The sequence below is a fragment of the Gorilla gorilla genome, chromosome 12 (genome assembly GCF_029281585.2).
Source record: "Gorilla gorilla gorilla isolate KB3781 chromosome 12, NHGRI_mGorGor1-v2.1_pri, whole genome shotgun sequence".
NCBI lineage: Eukaryota > Metazoa > Chordata > Mammalia > Primates > Hominidae > Gorilla > Gorilla gorilla.
Window position 1 is genome coordinate 109,824,391 of NC_073236.2, and position 14,223 is coordinate 109,838,613.

A 14,223-nucleotide genomic window follows, 5' to 3' on the forward strand; every position below is an offset into this window, starting at 1 on the left:
AGTTACCTTTTAAAAAATCTCTGATAATGCTTTTTATCTGTTAGATTGTATTTTCACTGATGTTAACCTAGAGCTACGTATCAGTTCTATCATTAATATATGCATAGCTTATCTGTTCCCAATCTTTTAGTTTCAAATTGTCTATGTTCTTATATTTTAGGTGTGTCTTAAAAATAGCATACAGGGGTGGGTGCAGTGGCTCACACCTGTAAACCCAGCACTTGGGAGGCTGAGATGGGAGGATCGCTTGAAGCCAGGAGTTTGAGACCAGCTTGGTCAACGTAGTAAGACCCCATCTCTCAACAAACAAACAAACAAACAAACAAACAAACAAAAGCATACTGTTGGATTTTGTCATCCAAAATGACAATCTCCTTCTTTTAACTCCTGAGTGGAATCAATTTTTCTTCTTTATGACACTATGATATATATTATATTCATGTATCATTTTGGGCTTTTTACTTGCCCATATTTTCAATGCTATCTCCTCTCCTTTTTTTTTTTTTTGAGATGGAGTCTCTTGCTCAGGCTGGAGTGCAGTGGTGCAATCTTGGCTCACTGCAACCTCTGCCTCCTGGGTTCACGCCATTCTCCTGCCTCAGCCTCCCAAGTAGCTGGGACTACAGTCGCCCACCACCATGCCTGACTAGTTTTTTTTGTATTTTTAGTACAGACAAAGTTTCACCGTGTTAGCCAGGATGGTCTTGATCTCCTGACCTTGTGATCCGCCCCCCTTGGCCTCCCAAAGTGCTGGGATTACAGACGTGAGCCACCACGCCTGGCCTCTCCTCTCCTTTTTTTTAACCTATTTTAGGATTAGTTTACTTTTTGTTTAGTTCTATTTCTCTATACTGTTTTATAAATTGTACATTTTGTTTTTTATTTTTAGTTGTTTAATTTTTAACAGTTGCTCTTTATATTTTAATATACATATATAACTTATAATTTAAAATTATTAAACATTTTTATCATTCTTCTGAAAAATACAAAGATATTTGTCCTTAATTCCAACTGCCTGTTCCCATGATAGATGTTTTATGTAGTATTTTTTATCATTTTAAACCCTGCAAATTAGATATTTTTACTATTGCTTTACACAAATAATTTGTGAAGATTTACCCACATTTGTCAGCTTCTTTTCTCACTTTTTCTTTTGGTAACACAGACAGTTTCTTCTTCTGGAGTATCTTTAGCAGTTTCTTTAGTGAAGATAGTTGATGATAAGCACTCTTAGTATTTATTTATTTGAAAATGTAGATCGTGTTAGACATGGGTCAAATTTTTTCTGTTTTTGTACATGGAGGTCCAGTTGCTCCAGCACCATTTGTTGAAATGGCTACCTTTTCCCTATTGGATTGCCTTGACATCTTTGTTGGAAATCATTCCATCATATACAGGAGAGTCTATTGTGTCTCCCTATTCTGTTTCACTGATCTATGTCTATCTTTTCACTAATACCCCACTGTCTTGATTACTATAGCTTTATATTAAGCTTTGAGATCAGGTAGTGTTCCTAAGTTGTTTTGGCTAATTTGATTCTCTTGCCTTTCTGTATAAGTGTTAGAATAAGCCTATTGATTTCTATTTTTAAAAGCCTATGAAGAGTTTCATTTTGTTTTTGCTTTTGTTTTTGAGACAGGGTCTTGCTCTGTCAGCCAGGCTGGAGTGCAGTGGTGTGATCACAGCTCACTGCAGCCTTGACCTCCTGGGCTCACGTGGTCCTCCCACCTCAGCCTCCTGAGTAACTGGGGACTACAGGTGCACACCACCATGCCTGGCTAATTTTTGTATTTTTGTTAATAATAGAGACGGGATTTTACCATGTTTCTCAGGCTGGTCTCGAACTCCTGAGCACCAGAGATCTGCCTGCCTCGGCCTCCCAACGTGCTGGGATTACAGGCGTGATCCATCACCATGGCTGGCTGAAGAGTTTGATTTTCATTGTATTGAATTAATGGATCGATTTGGGGAGGATTGACATATTAGCAATTATGAGTCCTCCAATTCTTTAACTCATTTTTGAAGTATCATTTAAAATAGCACCAATACATGAAATAATTCAATTTAAATCTATCAAAATATGTGCAAGAGTTGTATGCTGTACTCTAGCAGTCCCCAACCTTTTGAGCACCAGGGACCGGTTTTGTGGAAGACAATTTTTCCATGGACTGGGGCATGGGATTGGGGGCGGGGGTTGGTTTTTTGGGATGAAACTGTTTCACCTCAGATCGTTAGGTATTAGATTCTCATAAGGAGCACACAACCTAGATCCCTTGCATGCACAGTTTCCAACAGGGTTCTCGCTTCTGTGAGAATCTAATGCTGCCATTGATCTGACAGGAGGCAGAGCTCAGGCAGTAATGCTTGCTCGTCTTCTGCTGTGCAGCTTGGTTCCTAGCAGGCCATGGACCAGTACTGGTCTTTAGGGGTTTGGGGACCACTACTGTAGGCTACAAAACTGTGGCAACTTCAAAGAAGATCTAATTGGCTGGAGAGGTATGCCAGTTATTTATTTATTTATTTATTTATTTATTTGTTTATTATACTTTAAGTTCTAGGGTACATGTGCACAACGTGGAGGTTTGTTACATATGTATACATGTGCCATGTTGGTGTGCTGCACCCGTTAACTGGTCATTTACATTAGGTGTATCTCCTAATGCTATCCCTCCCCTCTCCCCACCCCACGACAGGCCCTGGTGTGTGATGTTCCCCACCCTGTGTCCAAGTGTTCTCATTGTTCAATTCCCACCTATGAGTGAGAACATGCGGTGTTTAGTTTTCTGTCGTTGCAATAGTTTGCTCAGAATGATGGTTTCCAGCTTCATCCATGTCCCTACAAAGGACATGAACTCATCCTTTTTTAATGGCTGCAGAGATATGCCAGTTATTTTAATGGAGATAATTTAATATGAAGAATTGTTAATGAGGCATAAATTGGTTAACTAGGTTTCAGAAAACAACAAACAAACAAACAAACAAAATCCTAAGTGTTAGAAAGGTAGCAAGTGTTAGAAAGGTAGCAAAGGCAGCAAGTGCTCTCCCTAAAGCTGGGAGAGCAAAAGGAAGAGATTGGAATTACTAAAACTTTGCAAGCTTGGAGGAGGGGACGCATGAAGCTGAAATTTAGATTTTGGGGAAGGGGTTACCTCCCATTTGGTGGTGATATCTCTGAGCTCAGAGGTAGGGCCTTTTGGATTTGGAATCCAGACCTCTGAGGAGAGGCTCAGCTGGTGGGTGCTGGTCTCTCTGAGGGTATGCAATGAAGGATTGTTCTGCTAGTGCTGAAAAACTACACACTGAAGGCCGGGCACGGTGGCTCCTCCTTGTAATCCCAGCACTTTGGGAGGCCGAGGCAGGCAGATCACAAGGTCGAGAGTTCAAGACCAGCCTGGTCAATATGGTAAGACCCTGTCTCTACTAAAAATACAAAAATTGGCCAGGTGTGGTGGCATGCGCCTGTAGTCCCAGCTACTCGGGAGGCTGAGGCAGGAGAATTGCTTGAACCTGGGAGGCAGATGTTGCAGTGAGCCGAGATTGCGCCACTGCACTCCAGCCTGGGTAACAGAACGGGACTCCGTCTCAAAAAAAAAAAAAAAAAGTAAAACTACGCACTGAATTCAGCTGATGCTATGGGAAAGAACTTCTGCCAAGGAGAAGCATTGCTGAGGTGATGCTCACAGGAACAGGAAGCAGACAGGAAGCTAACAGGAGAAAATCTCTCCATCCTTGCATTCTGCCTTTAGTGCGTCCTATTGGCAGAGCCTAACAAGAAGCCAGCTGCTAGGTCAGAAGTGTGATGTACAGTCTCAGCCACAGCATCTCAAAACACAGAAGACTTAGCCTAACAACTGGAATAATCAGAGAGCAAAGGAAACCAAGTAGTAGGGTATTTATAGTATTAAAATACATGGCTTTACAGCAGTTGAAATGCTGACAATAATATTAAATAAAAACAAGTTTTACATAACAACCCAAATTAGAAATGAGTCAAGGAAGAAGCTATGCATGAGAAAATGAAGGGGGCAATTCAGCAAATTTAGAACTGTGTACACATCACAAAAATGAAGGCATGGCATGAATGCAAGCCTTCCACTGGGTTAATAGCATTTGTAGACAGTAAAATGAGACATTGCAGACGTTTTCTGGGCAAGCTCTTACCCAAAGTATCAATTCCTTTTTAAGATGTCATTGATCCGCATGTAGAAGGGATCAAAATTCTTGGCTAGTACTCAAAATTTTTTTTCGTACTCTGTTTTGGCAATAGTTTCCCAAACCTTCTACACAATTTGATTTTATATATTTGGTTCATTTAGGAATTTCTGTATTCCTAATAAGATTTCTTTAGTTGTGATTGCTGGAATCCAATCCTTATCTTCTTCCAAGATGGGCAGACACAATGCGTCTAAAGGATAGCCATTGAGTGAAATAATGGTAGTTAAATTTACATTATTGCGTTGAGAATGGAAAATCATCCCTGGGAAACAATCATGGTTTTTTAAGCAGGTCTCTTTCCGTTTACTTTAAAAAATATTCCTTTTTTATTTTTAATTGATAATAATTGTATACATTTATGGGGTGCAATGTGATGTTTTGATGAATCTGGAGAACATTAGCCTAGGTGAAGTAAGCCAGGCACAGAAAGACCAATATACCACAGAATTTTACTTATATGTGCAATCTGAAAAAGTTGCAGTCATAGAAGTAGAGGGTAGAATGGTGGTTACTAGGGGCTGACGGAAGGGGATGGATCGGAATGGGGAGATGTTGATTACAGGGTACAAAGTGTCAGACAGGAGTAATAAGCTCTAGTGATCTATTGCACAGAATGGTGACTATAATAAATAACTGCATTGCGTATTTCAAAGTTGCTAAAAGAGTAAATTTTAAATATTTTCACCATTAAAAAAGCCTTTCTTTTGTTTTGTTTTTTTGGAGAGAGTCTTGCTCTGTCGCCCAGGCTGGAGTGCAATGGCGCGATCTCGGCTCACTGCAACCTCCACCTCCCGGGTTCAAGTGATTCTCCTACCTCAGCCTCCCAAGTAGCTGGGTCGCACCCACCGCCACGCCTGGCTAATTTTTGTATTTTTAGTAGAGACAGGTTTCACTGTGTTGGCCAGGCTGGTCTTGAACTCTTGACCTCAGGTGATCCACCCGTCCTGGCCTCCCAAAGTGCTGGGATTACAGGCACGATGCCACTGCACCCAGCCCCAAAAGTCTCTTTTTAATGGATTTCTTTTCTCTCCTGGAGTGTCACTCTCTCAGTCCAGGAGGCTGATCCTGACATCTGGATTTTATGTAGATATTGTCACAAAACTAAATGAGGGGTCTTTTGCCACATTTTTCTCTTCTTGGATCTGCATGTAGGAGGGATGCCTGATATCCTTCATGTCCCCTTTTCCACGTTTAAATTGTAAGTTTCCCTTTATGTGTCCATTTATGATAGAGTCCCTTGCAGGCAGTTGGAACCCTCTTGGCATGGGTGGTGCTGGGAGAGCCAGGGTAGGCATTGGTGTGGGGAAAACTGTGCTTCTCTTTGCCTTGGGTGTCTTCTGGAGCCCTTGCCTGGTTTTTGATTCAGCGAGAGACATTGTGCTTGAAGAACTGGAAAGATAATTTGGGGCACTGGATGATACCTTTCTCCAAACACCATCCACTTTTGCCTCAGCCACTTGGCTGTGCTAGCAAAGATTTAATCCATTTTGAGATGCAGTTGGTTTGACACTGGTTTTGATCTCTCTCTGTAAGGGCTGTCCCTGTCACTCCCTGCTAGGCTCCTACTGGAAGACCTGGGGATACCTAACAGGGTCCTGTGCTCCAGTTTGTCTCTCTCTAGCCCTTAATACTACCCAAAGCTTTCTTAGCCTCTCAGCATCTTTGTTGCCATTTTCTTCCGAACTTCCCATATTCTCAGCTGGCCGCTTTTAGCAACACCTTGGGAGAAAAAGCATTTCTGAGTTTCACTCACATCTCTATACTTCCCTTCTCTTTGAGGTCCAGGTTCAATGTTGCACAGTTTTGGTAGCTTTCTGATGTTCGAAAACATCTTTTAAAACAAGAAATATCTTCTCCTTTTTTTAAAAAAAGATGTTCTTAATAGAAACTTGGTCTTGTGCAGGCCGTAGTTTGAAGCAGAACCTATGCAGCTTTTGAAAACAATGATTATGTTTTTATTTCTAGAATTTCTTTTCAGATCATTTCAAAATATTCTTAATCCCTTTTTATAGGTTGGAACATAATTTCCATTTCCTATTTCATTAAATGTGTGCACATAGTTTATCAATATAAAATTATTATACCCTAAAATGCACAAATCTTAATGGTACAGTGTGATGAATTTTGACAATCATATACACCTATGAAACCAATGTATAGAATAGTGCTGTAATCCCAACAACTTCCCCATATATCTTTTCAATTAATTTTCCTCATCTCCCTTAAATGTTCTGATTTTTGTTACCCATAGATTAATTTTGTCAGTTTTTGTTTGTTTGTTTGTTTTGAGATGGAGTCTCATTTTGTTGCCCAGGCTGGAGTGCGGTGGCGCGATCTCGGCTCACTACAACCTCCACCTCCCGGGTTCAAGTGATTCTCCTGCCTCAGCCTCCTGCATAGCTGGGATTACAGGAGCACGCCACCACACCTGGCTAATTTTTGTATTTTTAGTAGAGATGGGGTTTCTCCATGTTGTCCAGGCTGGTCTTGAACTCCTGACGTCAAGTAATCCCCCGCCTCAGCCTCCCAAAGTGCTGGGATTACAGGCATGAGCCACCGTGCCTGGCCTGTTTTGTTTGCTTTTGAACTTTATATAAATAGAATCATATGGTATGTGTGTGGCTTTCGTATCTACCGTCTTTTGCTCAACATAGCGTTTTTGAGATCCGTCCACATTGTAGTTATTCCTATAATTTATTTTCTTTCTATCACTGAGTAGTATTTCACTGAACGAGTATGCCACACTTTGTTTATCCATTCTCCTATGGATGAACATTTGGGCTATTTCCAGGTTTTCGCCATTATAAATAAAGTTGCTATAGACATTATTGGTCAGGTCTTTTTGTGGACATATGGCCTCTTCTATTTTTACTTAGTTATCTTCTGTATCTGATCATTTTAATACCTGAGTCATTTGGGATGTTACTCTTTGCTTTCTTGTTCATCTTTTCGTGGTGTTTGTTTCCTCGTGGTTTTGGCAGTTTTTGATTTGATGATATTTTGCTGACTGGGAATCCTGAGAATTCACAGCAATTTCACATTTGCATCTTCCAGGTACCCAGGGTGATTCTGAGTGAGAAGCACTTGAGATTAATTTTTCTTTGGGGTTCCTTATGTAGAAGCAGTATATTTTCAAACCCCTTCTATGGGAAGGAAGGCTTGTGCTTATAAATTTCCAGGAAGCTTTTTTTTTTTTTTTTTTTTTTTTTTGAGAGAGGGTCTCACTCTGATGCCCAGGCTGGAGTGCAGTGGTGCAAACACAGCTTACTGCAGCTTTATCCTCCTGGGCTCAAGCATTCCTCCCATTTTTGTAGAGATGGGTGTCTCACCATGTTGCCCAGGCTGGCCTCGAACTCCTGGGCTCGAGCAATCTGCCCTCCTCTGCCTCCCAAACTACTGGGATTACAGGTGTGAGCACCACGCCTGGCCTTATTTATTTATTAATTTTTTTTAACCACAACCTGTAGCCTGAGACAGACAAGTTTCCCAGTCAGCCTCTACACTGACACTTCCTCACAGTCACCACTCTTCAGGGCGTAGCTCCTCAGAGATCATGGATTCAGGTAGAGGTCTCACGTCCCATCCTCCACCTTGGGTCTCTCAGTGCCTTGGATCTTTCATGAGACTGTTAAAGTCGGGCTTCCAGGCTCTGGGCAGAAGACCCTAGATGTTAAAATAGGGTAACCTGAGGTTTTCTCATTGGTCTCCTTTTAGGTCCTTCTTCATTTTCATGTCACCAGATTATCCCCTCCCTCTGAACCGAGGTGCCTGTGTTTTAGAAATGCCAGGGAAATGCTTACTGGGGCTGGCAAACAGGAGCATTTGTGGGCTCTGGAGCACCCAGTGCTGGCTGCCTGGCACTGCCAGTCCACTAAGCGGCCTTGAGCAAGTGGCCTGGCCTCCAGGAGCCCCAATTTCCTCACCTGTAAAGTGCAGATAATCCTTCCCCACTCCCCGTGGGATTGTGATGAGCACCAAATATGTCTGTGCATGGAGCTTAGCACACGGTAGGCACACATCCGAGGGCTAGTATGAGCTATCAGCCCTCCTCTGCAGCTTGTGGTCAGGTCTGACAAGCTGTTGATCTTAGCATATGTTAGCAAACTGGTGCCAACAAACATTTTATGCAATGTAGTTTAAAAGAAAACTTGTAATGACTACCAGAAGAAAATGTAAGTCAACAGGACAAGTCAGTCCAAGACTGAGACACCCGCAGGGAGGGCTGTCTGTCTCTCGGTTTCCCTCTTCACTTTCAGACCTTGTGGATTTCTCTTACTTTCTTCTGAGCCAAGCTATGCATTAAAAAAAAAAAGTTTGTCTATCTTGTACTTTTAGATATTTATAGCACAAGTTCCTCTCCCTCACCACCCACCCTGGCAATATCTGGCCGCCTTTTTGCCAGAAGTACAGTCCTCAAAATACTTTTCCCAAAGCTCTGCTCTGTCTTCTGCAGAGGGTATATCTCTGCTTCAGGCTTTCCACTTTCCGCATTCCTATTTTTGGAGTGAGCAGCAAGTCTGCTTATTCAGCATAAAATCCTGTATCGTCACAGGTTTTTTGGATAGTGTTTTAGCATTTACTTCTTTCCCCCTGTCTTTGATCAGAAGTGGCAGAGCTCTTTGCTGGTTTGCTACCTGGTGTCACCAACATCTAGTTTTTTGTAAAGTTTTCTCCTTCGGCCTACTTCCCACCTCCCCTGCCTCAGTGGGCGTGAGTGAGTTCTGAGATGCTTCTCCTTCACTGCCAAGCTCACGGTTGCCGGTTGGCCTGTGTGCTGACTTCTGCAGAAATATGCACCACCCAAGGGCTGGAGAGGGACTTGGCTAATCCCTGCCTGCTCTGTCGACTTGGCCCAAATGGCAGTTACTCCCCATCAACTGGGCTTTAGGGTTTTGGTTGTTTCGTAGTTTCCCTGAAGGTGGATTTTCTTCTCTGTTTTCCATTATTTTTGGAAAGGAGATTTGTGTAGAAAGGCTTTTGCACTGCCATCTTAGCAGAGGTGGTCTGTTCCAGGTGTGAGTACTCCCTGAGCTGCCGTGGCCGGCCTGGAGGCTGGGTCTTATTTTATATTTGGGGCTCCCGATCTGGGACTCTAGACACCCACCCCCATATCTAAGACATCCTGAGACCTGGATTTGTTAATAAATACCTTAAGGCCAGGTGCAGTCGTGCCTATAATCCCAGCACTTTGGGAGGCCAAGACAGGAGGATCCCTTGAGTCCAGGGCTTCAAGACCAGCCTGGGCCCATCTCTACAAAAAGACTAAAATAATTAGTTGGGCATGGTGGCATACGCTTGTAGTCCCAGCTACTTGGGAGGCTGAGGCGGGAGGATTGATTGAACCCAGGAGACGGCAGCTGCAGTGGACTGTGATTGCACCACTGCACTCTAGCCTGGGCAACAACAGAGTGAGACCCTGTCTCAAAAATAAAATAATGAAAAAGAGAAATACGTTAACCTCTCTGTATCTTAGTCTTCTTTTCATAAAATGGGACTTTGAGGACTTGTGCTACTGGCCATATGAGGTTGTCTTGAGCATCAACTGAGGTAATAAATATGAAAGTACTTTAGAGACAGTCAACCTCTCTCTTTTTTCAGGTCTCATCATGGGAAGAGCGAGCCAGTTCTGTTTCACAGGGTTTGGCTATTTCTCCCATGGTCACCTTACTCAACTTTGCAGCCTAGCTTGCCCTCCTGACCTGGGAAGCCCAAACGCTGTCCTGGCTGTGTGATGCCAAGGAGTCCATCCCTCTTCTGTGCCCTGAATACAAAAGGGTTGTGGAGAGCCTGGAGTGATCTCAATCACCACTGGGTGTCGCTCTTGGACTCAAAATTGTGTAGTGCCTCCAGCTCTGTAGATTTCCTTTCCTCAGCCTTGCTTCTTGGCAGTGAGCATGGACAGTCTCAATTTCCAGTATGTGTCCCCTGCCTTCTTTTTTTGTTTTTGTTTTTTCGAGACAGAGTCTCGCGGTGTCACCCAGGTTGAAGTGCAGTGGTGCGATCTTGGCTCACTGCAACCTCCACCTCGCGGGTTCAAGTGATTCTCCTACCTCAGCCTCCCTAGTAGCTGGGATTACAGGCGCCTGCCGCCATGCCCGGCTAATTTTTGTATTTTTAGTACAGATGGGGTTTTACCATGTTAGCCAGCTGGTCTCGAACTCTGACCTCAGGTGATCCGCCCGGCTCAGCCTCCCAAAGTGCTGGGATTACAGGCATGAGCCACCGCACCTGGCCTCCCTACATTCTTAAAATTCTTGGCAGCAACACTTGGAGTCATCAGACAGCATTCATTCAGGCCTTTGCTTTCAGGTGGAAGGTGCTTGTGCCATCCTAATTTATTTTAATTTTTGCCTAACCAACTATGACCAGAAAGGGCCAAAATGTTCATAAGATGAATTTCAGGACTAAAAGTCAGCAAATTTTTAGAATCAGCACATTTGGGACTGGTTATGTCAAGTCCCCTTCCACCACTCTCCCCAAGATTTCGCTGCTAAAAAAATGTTTTAAAAGTGTTGCCTCGGGGTGACCTAGTTATTCTAGCAGCAGCACGAGGAAGAGGGAAATTTCTGACTTTACTCCACCAAAGTCCTCCAACTCCACAAAGCCAATGGCTGCTGCAGTTTAGCTTTTATCTTTCTGGAGCTCTCTAGGGGCATCAACTGTTGATTACTCTCCTGTTTTAAAAATTCTCCCTGAACTTTTGTTCACTATTTTCTCCTGATTTATTTGCTAGTTCCCTGGTTCCCCCATGTTCTTTCCCCTTAAATGTCATCATTTCCTATGCTGCTGTCCTTGGTCTCTGTTCTTCAACTCTGCACAATCTACTCACCCATTGGTTCCAAATCCACATCTTATATTCAGGCCTTTGTGCATTGCCATCTCTACTTGGGTGTCCTGAAGGACATTGTTTTAGAAAACAGCTTTATTGAGGTATTTATATACAATAAAATTCATTCATTTTAGGTGTATAGTTTCACAAATTTTGGTGACTGTATAATATATAGTCACGTAACTGCCACCTCAATCAAGATATTGGTCTCAGAAAAATGCACTGTCTCTCACTCTGTAAAATTTCTTTTTCACGTCTTGGCCTTGGCTTTCAGTGTTCTCGCACCTCAAAAAGCTTCCTCCTACTCCTTTGCAGTTGGTCCCCTCCCCCACCCCTAACCTAGTCCCTGACATGCACTGATGTCTGCTTTCTGTCGCTATGATGTTTTGCCTTTTCTAGAACTTTAGAAAAATGGAATCCCGTGGTGTATGGTCTTTGTGTTTGACTGCTTTCACTTGACCTAATCCCCATTACCAATGTGTGCAAAAACAATCTCATTTTTCATGCCAGGCTCTGCATGTGATGGCCCCTCCATTCACCCCAACATCAAAGCCAGAAAGCTAAGGTTCACCCTCCCAAGGCCCCTTCCTCTCACTGCCCCCCTCCAATTACACCCCATGCCATGAGTAATTAGTCAGGAAGTCCTAGCACGTCTCTCTGTTCTGTATTTTTTTTTATTTTTTTGAGACGGAGTCTTGCTCTGTACCCAGGTTGGAGAAGAAGTGGTGTGATCTCGGGTCACTGCCACCTCTGCCTCCCAGGTTCAAGAGATTGTCTTGTCTCAGCCCCCTGAGTAGCTGGGATTACAGGCATGCACCACCACATCCGGCTAATTTTTGTATTTTTAGTAGAGGTGGGGTTTCGCCATGTTGGCCAGGCTGATCTCAAACTCCTGGCCTCAAGTGATTCACCCGCCTTGGCCTCCCAAAGCGCTGGGATTACAGGCATGAGCCACTACGCCCTGCCTATTCTGTATTTTTCAGTCCACCTTTCTCTTTATTCTCAAGGTTACTGACTTAAGTGAGATTCTCTTCATTTCTTGCCTCTCCTAACTGGTCTTCATGCCTCTAGTCAGGACTTTTTCAATCTGCCCTTCTGAAAACTGCCATTGTGACCTTCTAAAACACAAATCTGCCTGTAATCCCAGTCCTTTTGGAGGCCAAGGCAGGAAGGATGGCTTGAGGCTAGGAGTTTGAGGCCAGCCTGGGCAACAAAGCAAGACCATGTCTCTACAAAACATTTTAAAAATTAGCCAGGTATAGTGGCTCACAAACTGTAGTCACAGCTACTTGGGAGGCAGAATCAGGAGGATCGTTTGAGCCCAGGACTTTGAGGCTGCAGTGAGCTATGATTGTGCCACTGCGCTCCAGCCTGGGCAACAGAGAATGACCCTGTCTCTAAAAACAAAGCTAATATCAAACAAACAAAACCCACAAATCTGCTCTTTACCACTCCCCTACTTCAGTGGTTCCCCATGGCTTCTCTGCTTAGCAAATGACACCCTCCATAATTTGATTTATTTCTGCCTAAATCTCTATATCTTATTTTCCAGAACTCTCTCAAATGCAGCCTATACTCGGCCATTACTTGTGCGTCTTTTTCCAAGGGCCATGCTCACTCATGCTTCTGTGTGCATGCTGTTCCCTCAGCCTGGGAAACCCCTTTCCTCCTCCTCCCTCTAGCCAACTCCTACCTACTCCTTAAGAGCCAACCCACCTGACTCCTCCTGTGCAATACCTTCCCTCGCCAGTGCCCCAGACTGGGTTAGGTGCTCCTCCAAGGTGTTCCCTCCGTCATAGCGTTGATCATCAGTCATTATCAATCTACTTACTTGTCGAGTTAGTCATCTGTCCCTCCCACTAGACTGTAAGTTCTTTGAGGAGTTTGTGTCTTGCTCAACTTTGTTTCCTTGTTCCTAGCACAGGGTCAGGCACATTGGAGGCATCCAATGAATGCCCTCGGAATGACTGAGGGAGGATGGAGGGAGAGATCTGAAGCTTCTTGAGGAGGCAGGGGCGGGAGTCAGGAAGACCTGGTATGGAAAATAAATGCCCCATTCTATGGCCTCAATCATAGATACATCTACTGTGAAAGAGGAGAAGAGTTAGGTGGGAGTCCTGGCAGAGAATCCATGAAGGAGAATGAAGTGTGGGAAGGCAAGTTCAAATGCCTGGTGCCCTGGCTTTGGCAGTGAAAGTGTCTGATGAGGGAAGGAGGAGAGTGTGAGAGAAAACCAAGAGGGAATGAGATCTTAAATGATGCCACACAACAAGATGAGAGAAGCACATGTTCTTAGATTTTTTTTTTTTGAGACAGGGTCTTGCTCTGTCATCTAGGCTTGAGCGCAGTGGCACGATCACAGCTCACTGCAGCCTCTACCTTTCAGGCTTAAGCAACCCTCCTACCTCAGTCCTTCTGGTAGCTGGGCGTATAGGCGTATGCCACCATGTCCAGCTAATTTTTAAATTTTTTGTAGAGACAGGGTCTCAATTTGTTGCCTGGGTTGGTCTTGAACTCCTGGGCTCAAGGAATCCTCCTACCTTGTCCTCCCAAAGTGCTAACATTACAGGTGTGAGCCACTGTACCTGGCCTCATTCCTAGATTTTTGCGTGAAAGAGACAAAGACTCCTGAGTCCCAGACAGTGATGTTTTCACATCACACACTAGATAGGTCCCAATTGTTGTTTCTTACCATGAACAGGGTCCTGTAGTTCTCACAGCACTTTCCCAAGCACTGTCTTATGGTTTCTGCACATCAACCCAGGAAAGCAGACAAAGATGAGATGATGAATCCTGCCTAACCAATGAAGAATCAGAGGCTTAGAGATTCTAGCGCCTTACTCATGCCACAGGGCTGGACCTCTTCCTATGACAGCTTCTGTCTCTAAGGTGAGACCTTGGGCTGAGTTGCCAACGTCAGTTGTGTTTAAAAATGACATACCTGAGAAGGCTGTTGACTATTTGCTGACTCTACAATGAGACAATAGAGACCTGACAAAGGATGTCCAGAGGTGGAAAAAGCTACTGTAGGTTGGAGAGCAATCTCTGAGTGAATGAAATGTTGGAACCATTTAATGTTAGGTGAACAGGAGAACTGTGAATTCCCTAAAGTCTAATGTCTTCCAATTGCACAGCTGGGGCAGCTGTCCAAGGAGACTTTGGACTAGCTGGAGCTTTAT

At 43.8% G+C, this 14,223-nt stretch overlaps 1 long non-coding RNA gene across 5 annotated transcripts in view; it reads left to right on the top strand.

The window, feature by feature from the left end:
- Positions 1 to 14,223, top strand: part of LOC109025756 (uncharacterized) — a 194,089-nt gene that overhangs the window by 64,240 nt on the left and 115,626 nt on the right. The window lies entirely within an intron of this gene.